The sequence below is a fragment of the Lolium rigidum genome, chromosome 4 (assembly GCF_022539505.1).
Source record: "Lolium rigidum isolate FL_2022 chromosome 4, APGP_CSIRO_Lrig_0.1, whole genome shotgun sequence".
Classification (NCBI taxonomy): domain Eukaryota; kingdom Viridiplantae; phylum Streptophyta; class Magnoliopsida; order Poales; family Poaceae; genus Lolium; species Lolium rigidum.
This window is the reverse complement of record NC_061511.1, coordinates 83,954,945-83,978,801: the sequence shown is the minus strand read 5'-3', so window position 1 is coordinate 83,978,801 and position 23,857 is coordinate 83,954,945.

Genomic DNA, 23,857 nt, shown 5'->3' with positions numbered 1-23,857 from the left:
CACAGGGCTTGGGCCGGACATTCACCTCATTTCACGTCATTTCTCATCAGTTCCTTTTGTTGTAGAGGCAGCCTTCAGCCTAACCCCGATGACGCTTGTTCAGAGGGAACCCATACTAAAGCACATAAATTTCTAGTTAAGCCCTTACCCATATTGGGTATTGTGGGGGTACTTGCAAAATTGGAATGGTATCGCATCCGAACCCAACCATCGGTTTTTGTAAAATTCACCAAGTCATTCACAAGTCATATTCACCTTCAAAATCTTTCAATAGAATGAATCATCATTCCAAGGTTTTCAAAGTCATTTCATTTCACAAGTTCCCATCTAGAGTAGTCCATATTATTTGTTTAGCACTAGCAACTAGTCATGAGAGGTGCTAACTAGCTTGTCTTGCTCTAGGCTAACTTTGATGCTCTTGTTCTACTCTATATCTAAACCAAGTGAATCATGAATCAAAAAGTAAACTTTGATAAACAAAATTTAGTAAAGCTTGTAGAGTAAAAACTTGGGATAGGAGCATTAAGCATAAAATAAAAATAATGGTGCCTTGCTCTTGTAGAGCTTTGCACAAGGGAACCTTGCAAGAGTGTTAGCTTGCCTTGATTGGTGAGGTGATCAAAGTTTTCTGGCTCTTCCTCCTGGTAGAATACCTCCTCTTGATAGTCTCCGGTACTAGCGTCTAAAAACGAATACGAGGATACAATCACCAAACAATACTTAAGTACTCTTAATTAGCCTTAATGGCTCACTCAAATGATCTAGCATCACTACTTAACATTTATTCACAAATTATGCTAGGGTTTCTTTATTTAATATTAGGAAAATAATTTCCTCTCATTGAAAATTGGAAGTAGGGTTTATCTTTGGTTTGGAGAAATAATTTCCTCTTATTGAATTCTTCTTAAGATTTTATTTCTCTTATGAATAATATATGACCTAGGTTGACCAAAGTCAACCTCTTCGTACTTATCCTTTGAGAAAATGATTTAAATGAGGTTTCATACCTCATGCAATTTAAGATTAACATGGTAGTGATTTAATGCCACCCAATAACTCAATATGAGATTATATAGACCATGGTCACTACCTCATGTTGAATTACTTGAGAACAAGATTTAAATGAGGGGAATACCTCTCATATGATTTAACACATAGTTGTAACTAATTTAGTAAAAACTATTATTGAGGTGATTCAATATTCTCAAATAACCAGGGATGATCCCATGTTGACCAAGGTCAACACTTCACACTTAGTAATTGAGAAAAGGGATTTAAATGAGATTCATCATCTCATGTGATTTAAATAACCATGGCAAGATTAAATCCTATTTTGATTTAAAGTCTATAAGTGAGCAAGTATGAGCCTAAACATTTAAAGGTCAACACATTACTTCATATTACTGGTGAGGATGAGTTAAATGAGGTGCTACACCTCATTGGTTTAACTTCTAAAAGTTGGATATATTTCAAATGGGCTAGTATTGACTACATAACCAATATTTTGATTCTAGCCCATGATCATGTACAGAACCCATATCATATGTTTACATAATAAATTAGAGTTTGTTAAATGTGAATTATTGCAGTTGGATTCACTTCAAAATTCAAAATGGTTGATTTTTAAGATTTATTTGAATACAGAAAAGTATCTGTTTTGTTATTTTTGCTATTCAAAAACTACACAACATATGGGGTTGAATCCAGTGAGCTTAGCTAGATAATTTCATAAGCTTTCTGTAGCATTTTGAATCACCAGATTTGGATTGGTATATTTGAAACTATTCAAAAAGTGGTACAGATCAGTATTGAGAATTTGCTGAAACAATTTATTTGAATTAAATCTAACTGGGCTTAGGCGGGAAACATTTGGGCCGAAACGGTTTGAACGGAGGAAACAGGCCCAGTAACGGTTCGGGCCAGCTGACAGGGGGTCCCACACGTCAGCGACTTATAAACACCGAAGCGGTACCTGACAATCTCGACCGTTGGATTAGAAGATGATCGAACGACTCGCAGTCGTCGTCACCGTCGGGGGAGGGGGCTTGCTGCGCCGGCGAGGTAGGGGGTCGGCGACGCGAGGAAGGTTCCCGCGAGGCTCTGCGGGGTGCGCGGTGAGGTTGTCGACGACGAGGGATCGAATGGTGGTCGCGGCGTCGATTGGGGTGGCCTAAATCGAAGGGGGTTTCTGCGGCGGACTCCGGCGATCGACGTCTCAATTGGAGTGGTGTAGGGCTTAATCAGCGTGGCGCAGAGGTTTGGGAAGTCGAGAAGAAGGAGGGGAGCAGGAATGGTGTGGAGAAGTTGTGCTCTGGGTGCCTCTATTTATAGGTGCGGTGGTGTCCGGCGGGTGCTGTGAGAGGGTGTCCATGGCGCGGCGTCTCCAGCGATCGAAGGGGCAAGCTAGGGGGCGCGCGAGGTAGGCGATGACTAGGAGGTGCTAGAGCGCTTGAAAGGGACGACAGAGGAAGGACGGGAGCGTGCTGGCCATCGTCGAGTGCTCTCAGTACGGGTGCGGCAGGGCGTTGATGATGGCGACGGTGTCCGGGCGAGCGCGAGCTAGTGAGGATGTCTAGGGGTAGCCGTAGGCGTGCTGATCATGTGTGTAAAGGGAGAGAGGGAGAGGAGGTCGAGCGAGTCCAGGCGACGGGGTGCTCGGCGCGTCCGAGGTGGTGCTCGGTGCACGCTCGGGCGTGCTCACCGCGTGGCTCGGCACGTTCCTGGCACGTCTGGGCGCGCGCGTTCTGGACACATGTGTGTGTCTCCTGGCTTAGGGCTCGCATCAGTAGGTTCATTGAGGAGCAGGCTAGCTAGTTGACATGGTACAAGGGGCCAGAGAGAGGTGGAGAGGATGAATGGCATGGTGGCCGGCATGGTGCACGGTGTGCACCTTTCTCTCATTTTCTCCACTTTAAATGGTGGTGCAAGGACATGGCAATGATGCAGGGGTTGCGGAGGGTGTGATGATCATCAAAAGAAAGTGGTTTAGGCTTTGGACCGGAGGATATAAGCATGTATGCATAAAGTGAAAAGCTGCTCGCCAAGTGCTCGATGAAATGGCCGCATGAGAAAAAGTTTTGAATTTTGAGAATCTTTTTGGTGGAGCTCCAACATATAAATAAAGTGAAAGATTGGTGGTGGTGGTGGTGGATTTGGTTAAGTTTTGTGAGATTTCAAAATTGGTATCATCTTCTCTTTAATTTAAAGTCCTCTCTTGTCCATCTTGTTCTGGTCAACCTGGTCAACATTTGCAGGGATGGTCAACATGAAAGTTGTTGACCTTGACTTGGTCTTGGATGACATGGTCATAGTTGACTAAGTTTGGTTGAGGAAGATTCAAATGCAGGGGGGTAAAGTAGTGATGATTTTATAAAAGGGGCATATGACCATTATCACATGTGTGTCAATTTTGAAAATTTCCTTGATTTGAATCTGGTTTCTTTTATGCATTTGTGTTTGTTTTTGTTATATAAGAGTTTTAGAATCCATAGGGCAAGCAATGGTGGCCTCATATGAAGATTTGCAAAGTTGCCCTTAGTGTATGTGAGTGAAATTGGGGAATTTCTCACTATGTGATTTCTCTTCATTGGAATTGACTTTGGTTGACTCTAATGTGATTCCTATTGGTTTAGAAACATTTTCAAACCATTGAATCCATTTCACAAGGTCTTGGTCAAAGATTTGCAAAAATGGCCATAACACATAAGAGATGAGGTGTCCAATTTTACTAAACTTGTAAATGGTTGATCTTGCTTCACTTGGGCATGGGCTAGGGTCCATTTAGTGTTATAATAGGTTTAGAGATGGTCTCACACCATTTGGTCAAGGTTTAGAGACCTAGGTCAATGTTTGGTGAAATGCCTATGTGTCACATATGCTTTTATGCATATGTGGTATTTTATTTTTAATTTGACTTGGTTTGACCCAATTGGTTTTGTTGAATGTTGAAATGATATATGGAGGTGATCAAACCCTTCACCACAAGTTCTAGGGTCAATTTTCTTAAATTCCCATATTGCTATTTTACTCTCATATGCCTCTATGGCATTTTTAGTTTTCTTTTTATTTTCTTTGGTTTCAACTTGGAAATGATTTAAGAAGTACTATATAAGGTTTATGAAGTATTTCCAATTCCCTAAATAAAGTGGTAAAGTCTAGGGTAAAGATTTATGATTTTAGCCATAGGCACCTATGCCTTTTTCTTATTTAATTTCCTTTTATTTTATTTTAACTAGTATGGTGATAGGAGAGGTGAGGTTTAGGGTTTTAAAATCACTTCAAATACTAATAACACGCAATCATAGCAATAACACAAGAATTAAGCAAGATCACTATGTATCATACTTACTTTAATAAAAGTTTTTGTTGGTTCCAAAATTTGGAACTAGGGGAAATTCATTTGTTGTGTTTTGAAGTTTTGGGATGTTACACTTAGTTAGCATGGACGTTAGTTAGGAGACAAGTAATTGGGAAAAACTATTTACGAAACAAATTATTTCTTTAGTAGGAAGCATAGCTTCTACTCCTCTTATTTCTTCAAAGCTTCTAAATTCTTATCTCTCCGCTTTATTAAAATGGTTGAAAATTCTTACTCTATTGTCTCATCAACTTCAAACTTACATATTGGACGATGTCCCCAACTCAGACCGGAGAGTCGAACTCATAGATGGATCAACCCCTCAGGAAGTCTCATGTATATCCAACAGCAGCTTTTGAAGATTGGATGCCGACTTAGCCGTGCTCATGTAGGGATGATAACATCATATCTTTGGTTGTCACCAAAGTATGTCAAAGATCTGACCTTGTTCCTCCGTGGACTTGCACTTTTTGCAGTCATCGGGGATCAAGTCCTCAGTTTCTTGACTAGTAATTTTTTATGCCAGCCACGAGAAGATCTCGACTTCGGGAGCACCTCAACAGCTGCCTCTTCGAAGACCTCATGTTTCCGGGATGTCGAGACTAAAAGTTCTACACAGTTTTCTCCTCCGCCTCAACATCAACGACACAACACCCGGACCCTTCACCACCAACTGCTACAAGGATCCAAGTTGAAGCTGATGCTAATGATATGAAGACGTCAACATATGTGACCAGCCCCAAACCTATAGGATGGATAGGACAAACTCAATCGCTTTGATTGAGCTACCCCGCGCATTAGGAATTTCTGGGTACTTAGAGTACCATGTCTGGTGTGATGATTGCTTGTGGTTCCCTAGTGTGCTGCCTTGAATGTTTGTATCTGTTTGCTGTGTGCATGTATGTCTTGCTATTTAGACGTTCCCGCCCTTTTTAATTGTTGGAAATTTGTGAAACAGAAATTAAAAATGGAAATCTGCCGAGTGTACTGTTTTGCTAATAAAAATAGTTTGGTAGCTCCGATTGATGTGATTCCAATTGCACTAGAACCAGTATGAAATTATCTTTCAGTCGCCACTGACCTTGTATTTTTAGGATTTTTGTGCGATTTTTAATAAATAAAACTTGATCTCTGTTTCTGGTTAGTATTTTGAGTCTCAAAAATTGAAAAATAAATATTTTTGAATGATTCCAATTGTGTTGATCTTGTTTTGTTACTGTGCATCTAGGAAAAATACCAGTAGCCTCTGTTAGTGGTATTGTGTCTCTGGTTATGGTTGTATGGGTGTCACATGCTATGATAGGATTAAAGTTTGCCTCGCTGATGTATTGCTAACTATTAGTTAAATTGGGTAGACTAACGAAAGACTCTAACTCTAAACCCGTTGGAAGTTGTTTTTCAACCGTCAAGAAAACTAACCCGACCCCTATCTATGCTGACTTCCTTCAAGATCAGCTGGAGCATCTCCACTACGCCAAGAAAGAAGAAGCCCTACCTTCAAGAGTGACTGCACCTCTACGACAAGACATGCTAACTTGGTCTAACCTTGGAGTATACTCGCACTAACCGCGAGGATATCTTTTTGAAACTACCCTCGAACACACCGTCTAACAAGTTGAGAGAACAATATCGTCAAAGCCGAGCTACATCACATGGTTCATCTGGTCCTCATCAAATGAAGCTTCGAAGATACTCCAAGACTCAAGACTTTAGGCGTAGTTTACCCGCTAACTTCTTAGTTGTTACTGAAATCAGCACCGACCCTCAAGCTGAAGATTGTCTTCGACGACCCCTCTTGCTGCTTCATATGGGTACCAACCAGGCGTTTCTTCAACTTTCTAACTCGCCGCGCGTCCCATATGGTTCAGCTAACACCGTGAGTGCCTCTTAAAGTGGTGGTCTGCACGTCGCCCCCGAAGATTCTTCAGCTGAACAAGGAAGACCGATGACTTCTTCCGAAGCCCCAGACAGAACTACAAGGCAGAAGCTCTGAGTTTTTCCGAGAACCCGATGAAAAATCTTAAGGGTGGAAGACTTCGTCTTCCACTAAAATCTAGCTAACTCTAAAAAGGTTTTCAGCCCTGCTCAAGCACCGTTGGGTGCACTAACCCTCCCACAGTCTTGAACCTCCGCCAGGATCGTGAAGAAGCTACAGATCCAACACCTGCATGGAGTAGTCAACCTCTTCATGAAGCTCGTCATCGGCCGAAATCCATCATGTCTCCCAGAAGATGAAGCAAACGACTTTCTCTACAACGGCACGTCTACAGAAGAATGGAGTCTGACTTTGGTTAAACTTTATAACCCCTCTAGTTCTACACTCAGTAATCTCGGGATGAGATTATTTTAATGGTGGAAGATCTGTAACACCCCAACTTTTTCAACCTTGATTAGTTGTCCTTATTTCAAAAATCAGGGGGAACAAAAACTTTTTCTATAGACTAATTTAGATGAATTGCCTTGATCTGTTTGTTAAGATGAATTGCCTTGATCCGTTTGTTATGATGAATTGCCTTGATCTGTTGGTAGATGTATTGACTTGATTTCTTGTTGAGTTTTGTCTTGAGCCATCTCCTAGAACAACACCTCTAGTGGTAAAACAAACAACTCACCTAATAAAACACATGTGTGTCCTAGGAAAAGTTGTTTTCCTTCTTACTACATCTAACTCTTCCCCGATGGCAACATGAGTGTGCCATCTTGATTTTCTCTTTGTAGTACAAGATAGCTCAATCTTCCTTAATTCAAAACTTGGGATCATCTACCCCTCATCACATCCTTCTCTTGTACCCACTCATCCTTGTTGGTTTTGAGGCCATGTCGACCATCTGTGTTGACAAGCTTAAAATGTCCAGACTTTGGCAATTGATCTCTAAGCACCCACAACTGTTATTGTTGACTTCAATGAATGGATCTCATCTATGCAACATCCTCTTCAAACTCCATGTCCTGCATGTCTCAGTCAATCCTTGCAACTCATATATTCAACTTGATCTGGTATCCTATCCCATGTTCCAGCACCAGATCACTTCTTCCTCTTTTACCTCTTATTTTTGTTTTCATCCAAGTTTATCTTCACAAAACCAAGAGTGGGGATGATGGATACATTTTGTAGTCATCATCTACCCTTGAGAACACTTCTCCCTAATTTTGTTTTCTCTCTCAAAAATCCTATTGATTTTCCTTCTCTAGTTTTGATCACAAAACTACTTCTAGTTTTACTAAAACTTTTCAAGATATTTCTTCAAGGAAAACAAGGAACTGAAGTGGGTTTTGTTTTCTCATCCCATTTCTAACAAGTACTGATTTCAGAAACATTACTTTCTATTTTGTGCTCTTTTTAACAAAAGGCTTGTTTATGGTACTTATACCATTTCTTGTTTTCCTCTTGCTTATTTTACAATTAAGAAAAACTCTACTTTACTTGAGAGAGTAAGTAGAATATTTTGAACTCCTATGTTCCAACTAGTTTTCTCTCAACATCTTCAAAATTCCATTTCACTTGAGTTCATTCCCAATTGTCTCTAGACAATTGAGGTGTGTCCCATACCTTTCAATTAAACTCTCTTTCAAATGGCAACACTTGCACATCTTATATTTCATCATATCTATCTCACTCCTCTACTCTTTTTCATCATTGCCTTGACCTCATGAATTGATGATTTATGTCAATATATTCATCCTTGTGAGTACATGAATACTTCACTCACCATCTCTCTTAATCTTGCTCTATCATTGACTAAACCACCATCACCACCCATCTACCTTGGCATGCTCATGCATTGTTCCATGTGGTGAATCCCAATTCTTTCAATTTTGAATTCTAATGTAAACCTCTAATCATCAACTATACCTTGGGAACTATCTTCATCCTAAGTTGGTCTCAACCAAAGTGGTGGAGAATATTCTCATGGCACATGGCACATGTCACCTTCATACTCATTTTTATCTATATGTATCTACTCCTATTTTTATCATTATCAAAGTCACTCTTTGATATTATCTTCTCAACATCATACCTTGTCTATACACATTGATGTTGTGCCTTTCTCTCACATTGCTCACTTGTGCTTGGCAAGAATGGAGCCGGCCATGACAAATTCGGCCAGCCATGTTTCTCCTCACTTTCTTCTCTTGCAAGCATTGCCTTCCAACTACTCCAATCAATAAATGGGCAGCCACCTTCCTTGGCCAATGAAAAAGGAGGCAGCCACCCCTCTCCCTCTATAAATACCCCCTTGGCCAGCCACCACCTCCCCCTTTGCTCATTTTCTTCACTCTCCACTCCCTCACACTCTCCTCCTCTCCTCCACCACGAAATGCTGCTCCTCCTAGCAACCATGGCCGGCCATGGCCATGGAAACCTCTCCAAGATGCAACTCCCTCCTTCCTCAAGCTTCCCCTCACCATGAGAGCTTCCCTCTCCCTCTCTTCTCCTCAACCCTAGATGGTTTTCTCTCCTCTTCCTCTTCCTCCATTGCTAAGATTGGATCTTGATGCAGGTGCATGTTGGTCCAAGAATGGAGAAGCTTGAGCTATCCTCAGATCTGAAGTTCTTGAGCAAAGTTCGTCCAAAACCTTGCAGTAATTTATGTATCTTGCTATTTCAGATTCTGGTACGAACTTGTAAAATCCGCCAAATCTCGTGTGCAGATCCAAATCGAGTGATTCAAAGTTCCGCAGATAGGTATTTAAAAGATCTACAACTTGGCGTTGGTCTCATCCTCAAATTCGTTACGGATTTTGCATGGTAAATAATGTCCTGAAAACATGCAGAATCACTTTTTGTTAGATTTCTCCCGTTTTAAAAAACCTTTTTGAGCAAACTGAACTGTGGGTGAAAGCCCTCTTCAGTACCTTCATTTTGGCGGTGGTTTCATTTCGATTGACCTACTGAAACTGAAATGGTTCACAGATCAAGATCTGGTCAGATCTGACTTTGTCGAATTAAATCAGGAGCTTGGAGACGAATTTTTGAATGAAACCAACTGGGTAAGAACCACCTATTCAATACCTTTCAGATGCAGCAGACCTCATATTTTTATGATTTGTGTATGATTTGTGATGAATTAAATTTGTTCTGTATGTTCTGCAGACATGGCTGTTAGCTTTTAATTCATCAAAAATCCATTTTTGAACCTAATTGAGTGATTCCACTTCTGTAGGATTACTAAATGTTTTCTTAATCATCTCAAACAAGTTTCAAACCTTTATCTATTCTCTAACTCCAGAGGTGAAGCAAATGGTATAGATATGCAGTAATCTTGTCAATCCATTTGTGAGAGTTTCAGAAACAATTTGAACCCAAATCCAATTGTGTATGCATCTAAGTTTAAATACCTTTCAAATTCCAGTGGCCTCATATTTTTAGATTTTTTCTACGATTTATGGCTTACAGATCTTGTTTTCTGTACAGTCAGATTCAAAGAAATTCCTAAAATTGTAGTTTTAATATTTTTGGGTGATTCCAATTGGGTTAGTCTTGTATTAGTACTGGCTATATAGGAAAAATATTTTTAGTCTCTGTTCATTCATATTTGTTACTGTTAGTAATGTTTATGTGTGACATGCATTGTTGAAGCAAAACCTTTCGGTTTATTTAAAACCCTTGACCAACTCTTTTTGGTAGAGATGGGCAACCATTGTTTTATGCTTGCAAAGCAAAACCTCTGCAACTTAACATTAGCTCTTTTGTTTAGCTTGAGTTTTCAAATGATGTGGATTATGGTTTGCTTCCTATTTTGGTTGTAGTGTTATGGGAACAAATTATGTTAGGAAAACTGTTTTCTACTTTTCCAAAAATGTTTGAAAATGTATTGTGAATGTTTGTGATGCCAAACTAATGATCTTGTACTCTTTATGATGTTACCTACCAGGGGATACTTAGTTGTGCCATGGTGATACCTAGAGAGGCAATTGCTAAGTCGTGGCACTCTCATACCTTCACTAGGTAAATAAATGGGGTTTTATTTTAGTTGCTTTGTAGTATCTATAAGTCTTTCGTATATTAGCCCTTAGTAAAGTGGTTAGCTATTGATTGTTGAGTGTTGCATGTTTGTTTTGTTGATGCAATATGATTGATTGTGTTCCTTTTATATTTTCCGGCGATAGATGCGAACAATTCCGGAGAAGAAGAAGAAGTGGAATCGGACGATGATTTTATTTATGTTATTGGGATTCTTATATTGATGGAGCTGAAGAAGTCCGGGGACAAATAAGCCAAGGCAAGCCATCTTTTGATCTCTGATCCGGTGTCTAGTTGGATGTCATTTGTTGATGTTCAAAGCACCTTCATTCTATGTGTGTTATTATCTGTATTTATGTCATCTTTGTGTGATTGCAAGTGGGGTACTCCCTAGTGGTGATGCTCCACTATTTGTCCTTGTGTTATGGGATGCATGGTAACATGGCCGTGCCATCCCACTTGGTTATCTTGTATGCTCAACTTGAGCATGTTCCATCTCAAGATAGTAACTTACACCACACCCACCCCCTTTGTAGTATAGAGGTATCAATGTCATGATCTTGGTGTATTCTCAACTTGAGAGGAGTATGCCGTGTACCATCTTGGAGAAAATGTTGGATAGTGACACTCCACTATCTAAGTTGTGTAGTTAGCACCACAAATCTGAGAGTATATTCCTCCTTGTGTTGTCATAATACATGCTTACCTTAAGCAAGTATGATCCACTCCACTACCCCTTTATACCTCATCTATGGCGGGATGACTCTCATCTCGGCCGTAGTACAATACTAGTTCAACTCATGAAACTATAGGTTGGGAACCCCTCAAGGTTTACCTTGTTGTAAATGTTTATGAAAACCTTGGGTGAGGCAATCTTACCCAAGCGTATGGTTTATGAAAGGAAAGGATCTTGACAAAGATGGTTGGAAAGAGGAAAAGTGTGTGTGACTTGGGTTTTTGAGAAAAACGACACATGGTTCTCTGTATTCGCCCGGAACAATTAACCCGCGCAACCACAGCTACTCCAACGTGGGCACGGAGCTTAGCTTGACGTTTGTTCTTCTTAGCATGAGGCACCGCACAACTATACAAGGGTACGGTTACCCCGAGTCCGGGTTGTCGTGGTTGAGACAATAGTATAACGGGAGGCCTTCGGGGCTGACCCGTCCGGAAGACACTATGGGTCTCCCGGCTTGGCGGTGGAGCCACGCTCAAAGGGAGGTGAGCTGCCACGGTGCCGGGGAGGTACATACTCCATAGGGTAGGACCTCTTGCTAAGTCGAATGGGCGAAAGGCTATGTTCGGGTATCCGTCGTGGCATATGTTGTTATGCGGGGATGATGCCCACACGATAGGTATCCGGATAGAGGTGGGGAAAGTGTGCAAACTCTGCAGAGTTAAAACTATTCGAATAGCCGCGTCCGCGGTCATGGACGGTTGGGATGGCCGTTACCGAGCTGTGTCGAGTTTTGGTTTTGAAAATGTTTTCCAAAGGAAATGCGTGTGTTGGAAGTACGGAAGGGTACGAGAAAGATGTTATGCCGACCATGTGGAGATGGTTGAGGAAAATGAAACAAAATGGGGTGACCCTTCCTAGTGTTTTCATGTAGAGGAACTCTTCTTCAATAAGATGTAGAGATGTCATAGTTTATCTTTTGAAGTATCTTCTTCAATAAAGATATAGAGATGTCATAGGACCACCAAAGTGTCCGCATCACTTGAGATGCCGGCATGCTTTATCCACAAGAGAAACTATTCTTCCTCTCTTGTCTCTTTTAGTTAGCATTGTTAGCACCTTTCTTGATGGTTTGCGAGTACAATTCCAATGTACTCACGGCTTTGTCCCTGGCTATTTACTTGGCCAGACTTGGAGGAATTCGACGGATGAAGAAGGAGTTGGCGACGTCTATGCGAGCTAGGAACATCTTCCCGATCGGTTGCTCGTAGGGTTATGGCGGATGACTTGGGTACTATGGCTGCTAAAGTGATGATGCTACTCGATGTTTAGTTAGCCCTTCGAGGCTATTATGTAAGTATGGGTCATGTGACCATGTTGTAATTTTCTTATTCCGCTTTGTAATGGATGGTGTAATTTGATATCAGTTCGGTTATGTGTTCACGACACACTGATCATGGGATCGTGAACTGTATACATGACAGGGTATTCCGGACCGTTAGTCCGGGGTCCCCACAAAGAGAATGGAGATGAGGAGACTGGGCATGTAGGAGCAGGATAATATTGAGGAGGCTAGGTCAAGCTAGTGACCTAAAACAAGCGCTGCTTAGGAGGCAACCTGAGAAGATAATTATATATCCTTTTTTAATTTAATTTAAAGCAATATATCATTTACATATATATATACACACAGTAATTTCTGTTTTGCAATCACCTTTTTGTTCATGTTATCTTCAGATAGGACAAATAAGATGAGTGGCATCATTCTAGAAAATGAAGATGGATTTACAGGACTCTTGATTTAAGAGAAATACCCGGTGAGCTGTTTCTTGTTCCCTTAGCTTGCTATTGCAGAATTTAAGTGTGGATGATTTTGCCGCAAACTCCCAAAATTATGATCCTATTTTCTACTCAGTACAAGTTTCATGAGCTTTCTATATAACTCTATGCTGTAGGTCTGCCTTTCTAAGCCTTCTCTGTTGAGTATTGCAAATGAAATTCATTTAGTTAGCTTATGAAAAGTTTCTCTGAAAGATTTAGAACGGTCTTTGCCTTGAAAAATCTTGAAGTTGCTTGTTTTATTTTAATATCAATTATCACTGAAGCTAGTTGGACCCATGTGATCTTGGGATTGGATGTCCAAACTATGAGGAAGTGATAATGGTGATTAAGTTGCTCGCAAGCTAATTCATAATTAATCCTGAAACAAGTTGGACCCATGTGATCCTTGGATTGGATGTCTAACCTTGGCTAAGGATGCTAATAGTTTTTCTAACCTTTTTGTTTAACATAGATTTCACTATTTCTCTTGTGCCCAGCTGGGTGTGGTGCTCCTTGGAGTGGACATTCGGTCTGGGAGGTGGAGTCTAACACACTCATACCCTTGCTCTCAGTTGGTTGTGTTTTTCTCTGGACCGATCACCTGGACTGAGAGATGGGAATAACCTTTGTTCGTTAATTATTATAAGTTTTTATCGGCCAAAAGAAATGAGCAAATCTGAGTTATAGAATTCTCTAAGGAGATCATAAAAGGCCAATTAAAGAAATGGCGCCAGTAACTTGTTGACTCGCTTGTTGTAACCCTCTGACTGAGTAAACCTTGTTGACTCCCTTTTTGTAACTTTCATCACCTGATATTTCCATAAAACGTAACAACATTTGTCCATGGAAAGACTATTCTCTTTACTTCATTATGCTTCCATAAGCTAGTTGCATGAATCTCATCTTGCAGTAATCAACATTCAATGTCTAGTAATCCTATTTTACAGTAGAGTACAATATAGATTGCTTATGACTCTTGCACTGTTCATTTTCATTTGCCGGTTGCAGCACCCAAAATTACTTGAGGACAAGTAAAGTTTCAAGTGTGGGGGATTTTGATATACCTGCTTTTGATACAAAAACTATTATATAATCATCTTAGTAAGACATGCAATTTTATAAAAATACATTGTTTTTACATTAATTTTGTCATGATGACAACACTATTCAATTTCATTTGCAGGATTGGGCGCAAAGGCCCCACATCCATCAGAATCATCCAGATTTCATCAAATCGATTCAAACTCATTTCAAATTTAGTAAAAACCTAGCGAAGTTAAAAACACTCAATTCGGTGAGGGGGTTTTAGACAAGATCCTGAGAAAAAGGGGTGGGCCAGTGTAAACCAACCACTCCTAGGCAGATCTGGCAAGGATAAAAGGAGGTACGAGAAGAAAAAGGAGGCACGCTCTCTCTCTCTCGACCACCAGACAACCAACCTATCGTGCGCGCCAAGAAGCTGAGAAGGAGGAGGACGGCGAAAGGGGGAAAAGGAGATCCAGATCTAACTCTCTCTCGGTCTTCTTCTCTGCTTCCCCTGCTGACCCGATCCGATCATCATCGATAAGTGGATTCCGAGATCAAGGAATAACGAATTAGAGCGCGGTGCAAATCTGATCTTCTCCCCTTTTGTTGTTTCTTTGCTAGATGATAGAATCCTGTGAACGTGAGATGAGAAAACTTGATGTATGGGTGAAATTGTTCATCAAGCCTGAAACTGTTTTGATGGATTAGCTTTTTGTGTGTGATTCCTTTCTCCCTAGTCTCTTGCAGTATTGATCTGACCCTAGTCTATTTTGCTTCTGTAATTGTGTGGTATTGTTGATTCTTCCTTAGCCCCAACTTTTTTGCTGCTTTCATATCTGAGAAAAGAAACAATTGCGAGGAATCTGTTACCAGTAGAAGAAACATCCGAAATATATGATTAATCAAGCTGTTTGAAATTGGAAACTCAGTATTTCAATCCCTGTGGAGAAACGATATACCTCACACTTTATTTGCAATAGATCAGTTCCTTTAGAGGACCTAGAGCGAGCCGAAAAACGTGCTGAAGACCTTGCCGCAAAGCTTGAGCGAAGCGAAAAAGCTCGCGAAAAGGCTGAGCGAGAAGCCGCTACTGTTGAAGATCTTCGACAAAGACTTCACAAGGCTGAAGAAGCTTTAAGTGATAAGATCTCTCAACAGATAGCGCGCAAAAACGCCATCACAGCTCGTTTGGAGACTCAGAACCGGCGGTTTGTTAGTAAGTTTTCACCCTTACCTTCCAATCTTCTGAAATTGGTTTTCCGTATATTTTGATGAACTCGATTTTTGCTCCACCAGGAAGAATGGGTGAAGATTTCACCCTGCATGCAGCTCAGGAGGATCGCCTTCTCGACACCCTCTCAATCCTTGAACTGCATGGGGATCTGGCGCGCACCAATATTTCTGATGCGCGGGCTGCGTTCACGCGCCTCTTCCCCCATTTCTTCCCCAAGCAGACGCGCGCAGCCGCAAACTTTCCCCAAGCTTGCCAGACGCTTCCTTCTTGAAGAAGACCTGGCGCTGTCTTATCGACAAGAGAACCTGAAGGTCGGAGTGGAAGGAACCATTGCTTTGGTTGCTGACAGCCACCAAAATGTCGACTGGGCAAACATTGGCGACCCCAAGGGAATGAACACGCAAAAGTGGAAGACTTTGGTGAAGGCTGCGAAGCCTCCCTCGAAGAAAATCCTCAGCTTCCTGGGGCATAAACCTTCAACGTCCACCAGCACTGCCAAGCCGGAGGTCAAGTAGACCATCCTACCTCTTTGTATTTCTTTTCCCTTTTGTAGTTGTCGCTATCCTTACGATTTGCGACTAACTTAGGAACTAGATTTTGTGAGGAGCCCAAATTATGTAAATATCTCATCTATCAATGAAAAATCGACGACTTTTGCGGAATGATTGATATCGACATTTTCCTTCCTCCAGTTTATATTTGATAACTATTCCGTGGACGGTGGATCATCCTCTGCTTGTCCTGCCCTGCCTCGCTCTCAACAAACTCCTGGCGATACTTTGCCAGATGATTCTTCGAGTGCTAATTCCGCTCAGCAAGAGATGGCTGAACTTCGACAACAACTTCAGGCCATGAAAAAACAAGCTATCATGTCATGGATCAATCCCACAAATCCTCCGAATGCAAAGAAATCGCTCTTCGCCAAGCTCGCGAGGGTTTTGAACTAAAAGAAACTGCAATTGCCGAAGCTTCCCAAGCTACTTCTCGAGAAAACTATATGCTTGACCTGATGATTGACGCAAGCCTGGATATGGTGGGTATGCTACGCTTTTATTACTCCTTTACTATCCATATGTTCCTTTGTCATTTGATTGTTCCCCTTATCTTGGTTAGGTTCCTTTTTGGACGCTGCTGCCGAAGATCAACGTGTTGATGCAAGATCCGAGGTTCTTATTCAACTTGCATTGCAGAACAATGCTGATTTTTGGTCTAACCCTGACCGCACCCGACAAATAATGCGATATCAAGACCACGCAGCTCAGGTTCGGGAGTATCTTGATTTCTGCACGAAGACGTTGTTCATGGTTTACAATGCCATGTTTCCTCGGAATGCTCAACCTAAAACTCTTCCTGACTTGATGAACAAATTCAAAAGTGTTCGTCGAGTCCATGGATTTGTTAAGGCCCAATTAATGGATGGTGCCAGGTTCTCCTTGATTATGTTGCAAATCTGCTATCCGAAGTTGGATATGTCCAACGTTGTTGATCTCTGCCACGCCCGACTAAGAAAAAGGAGAAGGAACGTCAACAAAATCAATGACGCGGTTACACCCAAAGCTGAAAAAATGATTGAAGATCTTCTTCGGATGGATGCAGATTTCTTCACTGAATGCCATTATGCTGATACCATGGGTGCTCCTGCGGAAGACGAAAGGATAAATATAGATGACTTAATATGAGCCATGTCTCCTTTTTCCTGTTGTCGATAAATCTTGTATGTTGCGAGGATTATGTATAGTCAAAGTACTTTTCTTTTTCTCTAGCCCCCGAGTATTTTGGTGAGCGTATGTATGTTTATTATTCGCGAGGTGTTTGAACCAAGGCGAATAATTATTGAGATATATTGTAAGTAGCAAACATATATTGTTAATTTTGAAGGTTATAAGCCCTCGAGCATTGGCGAAGAAGATGTATATCATCAATATTTTTACTATATTGCAGCATCGCGAACCCGTCTCATTAAAAACCTTTCAGCCCCACTCGGTGCCCTGAAAGGAAAAGAGTGCGTCTGAAAACTCGCGAGCGTTTCAGTACATTGTATGTTTACATGTATAACTCCATTTTGACTTCTATGCATAAAAACGCCGAAGTTGCGCCACATTCCAGGGGTTTGGCTCTGCGACCCCTGTCTTCTTGTCCTTCAATCTGTATGCTCCTACCGCGATCACTTCGGTGACGATGTATGGACCTACCCATGGTGACTCGTATTTTTCATGGCTATCATGTGTAAGCCGAAGAACAAGGTCGCCAACTTGAAAGTGGTCGCAAACGTCGACTATGGTAGTTTTTCAGGTCCTGCTGATACTTAGTGACTCTTGACAGCACCTCATCTCTAGCTTCGTCGAGTGCATCGACATCGTCTTCCAGTGCCTTTCTCGAAGTTTCCTCATCATATTCCGCCACTCTCGGAGAATTGTGTTATATTTCTATCGGGAGCACCGCCTCGGCTCCATGGACGAAAAATGATGGATTTTCCTATGTTGATGTATTAGGTGTTATCCGTATGCTCCATAGCACGCTAGGCAACTCATCTGGCCAAGTATGTCGAGCTTTCTCCAATGGTGTTAGCAGCCGTTTCTTGATGCCGTTGCAGATGATGTCGTTTGCTTCTTTGACTTGGCCATTGGTTTGCGGGTGCGCCACCGATGCAAAGTGTAATTTGATGCCTACCTCCGCACAATATGGTTTGAATTCCTTGGACGTAAAATTGCTGCCGTTGTCCGTAACAATGCTGTGAGGGACACCAAATCGAAAAACTATGCCCTTGATGAAGCTTACCACCGATGCTGCATCTGCCGAAGTTACTGGTACTACCTCAATCCATATAGTGAACTTGTCGACAGCCCCGAGCATATAAACGTATCCTCCAGGCCAAACCTTATGTAATTTCCCCACCATGTCGAGACCCCATTGTGCGAAAGGCCACGACAATGGTATTGGCATCAATTCTGCTGCCGGAGAATGAGATTTTTCTGCAAACCTTTGGCACGCATCGCAAGTGTGGACTATATCTTTTGCGTCTTCTACTGTAGTTAGCCAATAAAAATCTGCCCTAAAAACCTTGGCTGCTATTGCTCGACTGCTTGCGTGGTGGCCACATATTCCTTCGTGTACATCCTTTAGTATGATTCTTCCTTCCTCGGGTGTAACGCACCTTTGCAATACTCCCGATATACTCCGTTTGTACAGCTCTCCCTTGACCACGGTGAAGGCTTTAGATCGTCGAATCACTCGTCTTGCTTCTACCGGATCTTCGGGTATTTCTTTCCTTAGGATATACGCTACATAAACTTGCATCCAAGGAACTTGCACCATCATCACCTCGTGTGGTTCTTCATCTTCCGATATATTTGCTTTGGGACTGCTAGAGCCCCCGAGTCCTTCTCATGCTTCTCTTTCTTCTTTGGCTGCTTTAATGTTTTCTTCGCCTTAGTTGATCTCTCAATTATTTCCTCCCAAAATACGCCAGGTGGTATTGCTAAGCACTGTGACCCAATGTTTGCTAAAACATCGGCCTCATCGTTGCTGAGTCTGCTGATATGGTTTACTTCGCATCCATCAAAGAGCTTCTCGAGTTCATTGTACACCTCCTTGTATGCTATCATGCTGTCATTGACTGCATCGCATTGATTCATCACCTGTTGAGCCACTAATTGGGAGTCACCAAAGATTTTCAGTCGCTCCACACGCTTTTGCCATCTATGAGTGCTTCATATTCTGCCTCATTATTGGATGCATTGGAAAACGTCATTCGCAATACATACTTCAACTTGTCTCCTTGGGGTGACACTAATACCACGCCTGCTCCAGCTCCTTCTACTCTTTTGGACCCATCGAAGTTCATGGTCTAAGTACTCAACAAATCTGGGGGTCCCGTGTTTTGCAGCTCCATCCACTCTGCGATGAAATCTGGTAGAATTTGTGACTTTATGCTTTTCATTTTTCATACGTGATGTCCCGAGGGGAAAGCTCTATTCCCCAAAGGGAGACACGACCTGTAGCTTCTGGATTGTTCAAGATGTTTGATAAAGGTGCCTCATTGACCACTATTATCAGATTTGCCGAAAAATAATGTCGTAATTTTCTTGCAGTTGTAAACACTACATATGCCAACTTCTGATAATGCGGGTACCGCTATTTTGAAGGCGATAAAACTTCACTGATGAAATATACCGGCCTCTGGACTCCATGGATTTTCCCTTCTTCTTCCCTTTCTACCACAAGAACTGTGCTGACAACCTGAGGTATGGCCGCGATATACAGCAGGAGAGGTTCTCTTTCCTTTGGCACCACCAGTATTGGGGGTGTCGAGATTGTGCGCTTGAGGTGCTCGAAAGCCCTATCTGCTTCTTCGTTCCACTCGAACTTTTCTCCTTGTTTAATGAGCGCGTAAAAGGGCAGCGCTTTTTCTCCTAGCCTGGCGACAAATCTGGTCAGAGCTGCCAAACGTCCTGTCAACTACTGTATCTCCTTAAGCTTCGTCGGCTTTCTCATTGTCACAATTGCTTGTATTTTCTCGGGATTCGCCTTAATTCCTCTAGCTGACACCAAGTATCCAAGGAGCTCTCCCGCAGGAACGCCAAAGGAACACTTCATCGGGTTTAGCTTGAGGCAAAACTTGTCGAGGTTGTCAAAGGTTTCCTTAAGATCATCGATCAAAGATAACCCCTGCTTTGTTGTAATTACGACATCGTCGATGTATACTTGAACGTTCTTGCCAATCTGTGTGGCGAGACACTTTTGCATCATCCTTTGATAAGTAGCTCTCGCGTTTTCAACCCGAAAGGCATCGTTCTGTAGAAGAACACACCATAATGTGTTATCAAAGCTGTTTTGACCTCATCTTCTTTTTTAAGCTGATCTGGATGTAACCAGAATACGCGTCCAGGAAGGAAAGAGGTTCGCATCCTGCTGTAGAGTCGATAATTTGATCGATCCTTGGGAGGGGAAAGTGATCCTTTGGACAATGTTTATTGAGACACGTGAAGTCGACGCACATGCGAAGGACGTCACTATTTTTCTTCGGGACCAGAACTGGGTTAGCGACCCATGTGGCCTCCGTGTGCAACACCCTGATGAAATTGGCTTCTCGAAGTCGATTAATTTCTGAAAGCATAGCTTTGCGGTTTGTTCCGAAAAATGCCGCAAAGGTTGTCAAATTGGCCTAGCCATTGGATCCAAATTAAGATGGTGCTCGGCAAGTTCCCTAGGTACTCATGGCATGTTAGCTGGACATCATGCAAAGATTTCCCAGCGCTCACGGAGGAACTCGACGAGCGCGCTTTCCTATGCGCTATCCATGTTTGTTGCGATAGCGGTCGTCTTCTTAGGATCTGTCGGGTGAATTTGTACTTCCTTCAAATTCTTGGTGGTGTCAAAAGTTTGCTCCTTTAGTGGCCTCCCTCCGCTAGGCAGCACATCATAATCAGTTGTTAACCTTGAAGCCATATATTCTGCCTGCGTCCCGAAAGTTTCTGACAGTCGATGAAAATCCTTGTCGCACTTATCTGCCAAAGCAAAACTACCCTTTACTGTGATTGGGCCCTTGGGTCCAGGAAGCCTCCACAACAAGTATGTGTAATGTGGTACCGCCATAAATCTGGCATAAGCGGGTCGTCCTAGAAGAGCATGATACTGCGACGGAAAATCCACAACTTCGAACTCCAGCTTCTCTCTTCTGTAATTCTCTCGGGTTCCAAACTGAACGTCAAGATTAATCTTTCCCAGTGGATAACTTGGCTTCTCGGGAGTGATACCGTGGAAACGCGTGTCAGTTGGTGTTAAATTCACCAAGGATATATTCATCTTTCTCAATGTATCTGCATACATAAGGTTTAAGTTGCTGCCTCCATCTATGAACACACGTGAAACGTCGAATCCTGCAATCACCGTTGGTAGGATCAAAGCTGATTGCCCTAGTCGTGGAACTTGCTGAGGGTGGTCCGCTATGGTGAAACCGATGTCCTGCCCCGACCAATTTAGGTACTCAATCGTTGGTGGAGGCATCTTCTCTGCCATGTAAACTTGTCGCGAAATCACTTTTTGAGTCCTATTCGAAGGTCTGCCCTTCTAAACCATCGAGACTGCTCCATTGGTGTCGATATAAGGACCGTTGGTTGGAGCTGCCGCCAATTTTAACTGATGTCAATTTTCGTCTGTAATTGCGGGTGGAGGTGGAAGGTGAATCTCACTCCTTGGCCCCTGGGGATTCCTGTTCGCTGCATGTGCATTGGTATGCCCTGCGTACCTATGCAATGCTAGGAAAGTTCGGCAGTCCTTCTGCAGATGACCAACTGTCTTTTCCATTATTATTGAGAAAGAAATGCATCTGGCATGGTCCGTTCAGAAGATCCTCGGGTGATACATATGGCCTTTGGAACCTCGGTCCACTATTTTGCCTGCTGGAACGGGGAGCGTCCCTGTAATCGTTGCGCTGCTCATTACTCCTCTAATAATCATCACGATTATTACCTCCACTATTTACTCGGAAACCAGCCGATATTTGGCCATGATCATCGTAGTTTGAGAACAGTCAAGAAAAGCGTCGTCTATTTGATTGTTTCGGTTGCGGTCGTCCTCAGGCGACCTATGCCGTTTGTTTTGAACATCATCTTCTCCATCTGCCCAGCGATTCGCTATTTCCATGAGCTCTGCTATTGTTTTTGGATTAGTCCTTCCTAAATCCTCGATTAAGTCCTTCTTTCGGATCCCGGCAACAAACGCGTCTATTGCTCTTTCGTCAGATATGTTCTCTGCCAAATTTTTGATAATGGTCCACCTTTGGATGTATGTCCTCATTGGCTCATCAAACTTCTTCCTGCAGGCCCTCAGCTATTCTATTGACGTGGGTTTCTTGCATGTGGATAGGAAGTTTTTCATAAACATGTCCTCGAAGGTTTCCCAGCTGTCGATGGATCCTGCTGGTAGCTTTTTTATCCATGATCTTGCGGCTCCGCTTAGGTGAACTTGGATGCTCTGCATGGTAGTTGCTTTAGTTCCACCTGTCAACTTCACTATTTCCAGGTAGTCGACTAACCAATCCTCATGATCTTGCAATCCATCGAACTTCTTGTAGTTGTCGGGTAATTTGAACCCAGACGGGACCCGAGTTTTTCGAACTCGTCGAGTAAAGCAAGGGAGTCCACACATATCTTCCTCATCTACTTCTGGTGAATGCCTACATTCTCTCCTTTCTTGGCGTGCTCTATCGACTCGTGCTTGCGTCGTAGTATCTCTCGCACCACCCATTCTTGGAGGATCTTGCACTACCACAGCGGGTCGTGGACTATTTTGCCTTGGAGCACCCTCGGGAGGTGCACTTGTACTTGCAAACGCTGTTCCCATGGCTCCAACTTCTGCCATAGCCATGGTGTACAATGCTTCTCTTGGATCTCCGGGAGGTGGCCTAGATGTCAGTATATAGGCCTGAGTCGCCATGTATCCAGCTACTGGTGTTTTCGGGATAATGTTTCCTTTGTGTCTATCGACATAAAAGACATGTCGAGGTTTTGGACCAGATGCTCCCTCTCGCCCTCAGGTATGTGCTGCAGCCAAGATCTTCCTCTATCGCGAGCTGCTCTATGGTTATCCGAAGTTCCTGATTGTCGACTCTGCTCAGCTCTTCGCCTACTTGACGCGGAAGCTGCAGCTTTTCTCTGCTCGAGTATCACCCTTTGTTTTTCCAACTCTCGACTAGCACAGGCGAGTCTATATTGGTATGCTTGCAACTCCTCCATCGTAGCTGTGCTGGTTATCGGATCTGTTCCGCTCAAAGCTCTTGATGCTCTGTCCCAAGCTGCTTGTGAAAGTTGCAATCTCTAGCGAGGTGTAGGCCCGACATACTTGCTGCCCAAACCTCGCATGAGATCAGCGGGATCGACGTATGGATTTCCCAAATCATTGAAGGACTCTGATGTTTCATCCTCTTGACGACTTGGCTCACCAATCACACAAACTTGATGGTATGTTGGCATGGTGTATTGATCTTCGGGGTTGGTGACACCGTCGTAACAATCGGCGAAGACCTCCTGAATAGATGTGGATCTGTCGATGAAGTTGAAGCTGTCGACGCTTTCCGAGTCGCTATCCAGATCGGAATCCGTGAACGACCCGAAAGACATCCCGCCGAACAGGTTGGCGAGATCTCCGCCGTCGGCGGGCTTGATGAAGCTTGTCGACGAGATTTCCTCATCGCTTGACTTGGTTGATGATGATGATCCCGAGAAATCGAAACCCACCGCTAATGGTCCCGAACAAATCGGTGCCGCTAAACGATGTGATCCTTCTCTCCCGACGCAGAAGTAGAAGGTCACGAACTTCATCTCCATTGGCTCTTCCAGGTAGGCATATGCATCCAAACGGGCGGGAGGGTGAGGAACAAAATCAATAAGACCAGTTTTGATCTGTTTACCTCCGTCCATCGCGTTGCTTGCCACCGATGATGTCGACGATGTTGAACGTGCCATCAGATCAGCTCCTTGTCACCTCTAATTCCCACAGACGGTGCCAATTGACAAGGTATTAACTTTTTAATGCCTACAAGTTGTAGACTAGGATTTCGTGGAAAGTAGAGGGCAAGTAGATCTCGAAGGTTTCAGCCGAAAAGGTGCTCGACTGCTAGAAAACTAGGGTTGTGTTGACAATGAAATCGATCCTTTCTTTCTCCCTCGACTTCCCCTTATATAGGAGGCGGAGCCGAGGGTTTCGTGATGTACAAGTTACAAATAACGGGAGACTCTTTGAGTTCGTCCCGTATAGTTACAAGTCTTTATTCCTAAT